Source organism: Phragmites australis, chromosome 1 (assembly GCF_958298935.1).
Source record: "Phragmites australis chromosome 1, lpPhrAust1.1, whole genome shotgun sequence".
NCBI lineage: Eukaryota > Viridiplantae > Streptophyta > Magnoliopsida > Poales > Poaceae > Phragmites > Phragmites australis.
Window position 1 is genome coordinate 25,615,725 of NC_084921.1, and position 4,868 is coordinate 25,620,592.

Consider the following 4,868-nt stretch of genomic DNA (forward strand, 5'->3'; position numbering starts at 1 on the left):
TAAGGGTCTTGACCCGGCCGGCAAGGAGCAGCAGTTCGGCGATCAGCTTGGGAAAGCTCCTCCAACTCTCTGCAAGACATACCGGTGCCTCTGGCACGTGAAGGTTGTCCAGGGAGTTGTCGGTCATTAGGTAGAACCATTTGTCCCTCCAACCCGACCACGAAGATTTGAGGTTCATCTCCAGATAAGAGCTCACAACACCATCACCAAGACGAAAGTCGTAGCTCCCAGTGGCTAGCCCGGGCTGCGCCTAGACCGTGTAGAAAAACCAGAAGAGATCAAGGCATGGCTCGATCCCTATGAATTTTTCACACATGGGAGAAAGATACTCAACATGATGATGGAGTTGAGGGTTAAGATGGAGGTGGCAGATGTCGTACAAGGAGATGATGGTGGTGAAGAACTCAAAGAAGGAGGGGACAAGACCCGCCAGGAAGAATGAGGCAAAGATCACGATCTCCCCCTGGCGGGGAGCAGGGACATCCCCCCAGGGCGATATCCCAAAGATAGGCGGCGCCAAAGTAGGCGATTCTCGTACATCTGCTTTAGCTCCGCGGTGGTGCACTTTGACTTGGGGAAGTCAGGCTCCTTTTCGGTGCGCGGCGCCATGGGAGCTTAACGGTGGTTTTTGCAGAAAAGACGGGATGTGGTTGGAGGCGATGGGCTTTGGCGCAGAAGCTTGGAGTGCGAAGGGGTTTCCGGGGTTTCTACCTTTCAATTTATAAGATCGGCTCGGCTCACCGCCTCAGAAACCGACGACTGTCACGGTTTCTCTCCCCCATGATCTTTCTCTCTCTTTGATGGTAAACCCCCCCCCCCCCTCGGGATGCAGTTTCCCAAGCCAGACACGGTGGTGGGCCATGTCCCCGACACTCCCCGGGCAAAGCCCTTGTCCACCCAGGGCTCGAGTGGTACGACTAGGCCCGACTTCAACATGACAAAAAATAGCTCATATCATCACATTCGCGAGGGAGCTTGGGGGCTACTGTTGATATAAAGAATATCGGGGTCCCTCACCTAGATGGCCTGCAACGGTCAGCTTTGGGCAGTAGCAACTTTCGTTCTTTGACCCATGACCCCCGTGTGACCAGTCGATGCTAGTGCGACCATGACCAGGGCCTCCGCAAGATTCCCTGCGACCAGTCCTTACTGGTCGTGGGGTAGGTACTCGTCTAGGCCAGTCAAACCTCATTTAATGCTGCTACTCACGCCATTTTCCTTCCCTAGGCAGTCCACTCCGGCTGAGACGGCATGGTCAGCGCAGAGTTACGTTATCCTATCCCACATACATTAATTGTTGCGGGACAAGCGCGCAGACGTAACAGGGGGCACAGTAGGCGCACATGGAAGCCTGCGACAGGACAGGGCAAGCCGGGCGCTTTGGGCGCAACAAACGGGGTTGCGACCGATGGGCGGGATGACCACCACAGTGACCCAGGGTAGGCACAATGAATCTAGGCTTATAATGATTGCTTATATTATTTCTCTAGGACAGATATGGGTCTTCTTGTTGGGCCCACTTGTAAGAATTCTCCCCCCTGGAATATAAAGGGGGATATCTTTTGTAAAAAGGGGAGAGGGATGAAGAAGAATACACATGATGTAACGCTATTACCTCGCGAGGGGCATGAACCTGGATAACTCTGGTGTTCTTGAGCAACAAACACACGCACATTCTATAGGCACACCCGGAACACCGATCATGCACCCACTTTCCAACATATCCCGGAATCACTGTCAGGGATTTACCCTCGATAGCTGCAGTACCTATTGTCAATTGAGGGTCATTTTCTTGATTTCTCTGATATCGTTCCTCTACTATAAACGGCATACATTATTGAACACCAGGTGATTAAGAATCTCTTACCTTAGCTCTATGATTACTTTCATCATGTAATTGACATCATCCTCAATCCTTAGATGGGTAAAAATGTTGGATGCTGATTTAACAATGAGAGAAACCCATGTCAACGTGAGAGAGATAGCACTGTGGTCCTTCAAACATGCTTCGCATCTAATTTTTGTGATGAATTGTTAGATGCCCTATCTGGATTTAGCAGGAAGGACTTGTACCGTAAGCTCTTCTCCAATTGTGTGGACTAAAAGAGGAAAGAACATCCAAATTTGATAGAAAAGAACTAAGAAATTGTGTTGAAAATATGTTCTTCAATAGAAACAACCATCCCTCTCTGATCTATCAATAGAGCTGCAAGGGGTTTGTCTCCTTAAGTATGGAGGTTAGGCATAAGCCCATTTTCCCCCATCCCATCAAGCATCCTGTGGAACTAATCAAGTTTCCCGAGCATATACTTTGCACGCATCACCACATTGTACGTCAATAGATCAGGCAAGTGCCCCTCAAGAAGCATTTTCTTGTGGACCCACTCGATCAACAAGTATTGCTCTATCGTCAGAAGCGTGTGCAGTATCGCGTCGAATGTGTTCCTAAACGGCCAGTAGTTGAAAGTGCCCGACTTGATGAACCTCTCCACCTTCCTCCACCTCAACCCAACCTGCCCAAATACGCATATCAAGAGATGGAACGTCTGGGCCGAGACAGGCAGCCCCCTTGTCCGCCATCTCCTCAAACAAACCACATTGGCTTGACCACCCCACACTCAGCAGAGACCTTCATCACAAGGTTGTACATGCTCACGCCACGCCGGTACCCCTCCTGTTGCCCTGCCCACACTAAGAACTTGTATGCCAGCTTTGGGTACCTCCCACGGCTCACACTATCGACAGACATGATAATCCTGAACAACGCTTCCCTCACCAACGCATTTGACACCCTAGGGCGCATTTTGTCGAGCGTTTGGCGGGCACTAAACCCCGGGCCATCCTGCAGCAAGATTATGAAGATCATATACACCTGAAACCTGACATCCTCGAATTACCTCCTCCTGGAACCGTGACCACGCACTTCCCGTGAGAAGCGGCTGGCATCCAGGCATGCCATTTCGTTACCTCCCTCGCGGATGCAGCCAACATTGTGATTTCTAGTGTTGAGGGGCTCTCGCCGCCGTGTGTTGAACCATCATCGAAGGGACGTCGTGACAGCTAGAACCGGGCGGAGGGCGCCTGAGCAGCTTAGAGTGGAGGTGTGTGGGCGCCCAAAATCTTAGGGAGAGCTCGCCCAAGCGCATATCGAGCAAGCTGCCGCGCGGAGAGGTGGTGGTGGTGGTGGCGAGGTCTGGTCTGAAGGGCAGTGGCAAGTGGTAACACCAAAGGTGGCGCGTGGGTGCAAGCGCGGTGACGCCAAGACGGAGGAGGAGTCGAGGGAATGTGCTCGATTTTGTGTTTGTCGAGGAGGCGGCGAATAGGGAGGGAGCTCTTCACTTGCGAGGGTGACCCGACCCGGTGGCGCGGCATGGACGACAGGGCACTCAGGGAGAAGCAAGCGGGCGTCGGGGCTTCCGGCGGCGTCGACCACCAGAGAATGAGGGTCATTTCTCATGGGGAATGGATAGTGCACGACACGGGTGGGCGCAGGAAGACGCGTGGCCCACCTGTCAACATGAGAGGGGAACAAGCGGACGTGCCATGTGGGCGGTCAAAGAGGTAGAACGTCCTGCCTGGTACGGGAACCACAACGTACTTTTTAAGTAGTACAAATACTTATATCATCCTTTGAACAGGTAATAGGTGTCTAAGCCCTTGGATTAGGCAAATTGGGCATGGTGGCATCCATGTCAGATGTCACCCACTTGTCGACTGCCACTACATCGTGCGAGACCCAGTAAAAAAGCTGTCGTCCGTTGAAAGGGGGACAACTTTTTCTATATAGTGGGCGCAACCTATCACCTCATGCAACATCTCATTTCATCCCAACAGCCCCTAGGGAAAGAGAGAGAGGAGAGGTGAGGAGAAGAGAGAAGGGGAGGGGAGGAGTGGCGAAGCCCTATCAAATTTCTTGTGTAGTTGAGGTAATAATTCAAATCTTTGTTTTTTTTACAAACCAGTTAAGATAGTCATTAGATCTAGTTTATGACATAGGTTAGCCCTTAGATCTAGTTCGGACATAGGCTAGTCATCAGATATAGGATTTAATGATATTTGAGAAATGTTAGTAGATATAATTTAGAGATAGTTGTACTATTATTAGATCTAGATTTTCAGAGAAACATAGAGTAATTATTAGACCTAATATTTTTAGGGATAGCTGTACTGTTATCATATCTAGATTTTTAGAGCAACATAGAGTAGCTGTTAGATCTAGGTTTTTACAGCAACATAGAGTAACATTATATGTTTGTTTTATTATATTCTGATGTTGTAGATCTAGCACATATAGTTGTTGTAAGCCAAAATAATAATATAGTTTTTTTTTATCGATTGTGGGTATGTATATTGGATAAGTGGTATTTTAAATTTTTTTATGGAGAATGGAAGATTGTTTATGGTCTGTAAGGGGTAGATCTGTCGGGGTTTGACTTAGTGGATAAGGGTATAGCTAGACCAATAGAAAGGACTTTTGTGGCATTGTACGACTGATTAATGCGGGTTTCAGACTAGATCCCGAGTAACATGAGCTGCCCGTTAGCATTGTAGTGAACCGTGGAAATGAAAGTGTTTATCGAGATCTATTCCAAATAGATGCTATCTTGGGGTAAATGAGGTACCTGGAGCGGGCTACTAAGGGAGGTTGGCCACCTATGTTGCCTATTCAATGGAGGTGCAATGAGGGAGTTAGGGGGTTGAAGCTAGAGGTACTGTGGAGGATGACAAAATGATGGTACACGAGGTGGAAGAACCAGATGTTGGGATGCCCTCAGCCGATCCGATGAAACCAACGGGTGATGCAGGCGAGGGGGAACGCATTCTTGGTTTAATTGAACAAATGGAGTGAGAGGATTGAGAGGACGAGG

The 4,868-nt window shown here is 49.2% G+C and overlaps 1 pseudogene; it reads right to left on the reverse strand.

The window, feature by feature from the left end:
• Nucleotides 1–2,225: 2,225 nt before the first annotated feature.
• Nucleotides 2,226–3,372, reverse strand: LOC133883692 (pentatricopeptide repeat-containing protein At1g55630-like; annotated as a pseudogene).
• Between the last annotated feature and the right edge of the window lie 1,496 nt (nt 3,373–4,868).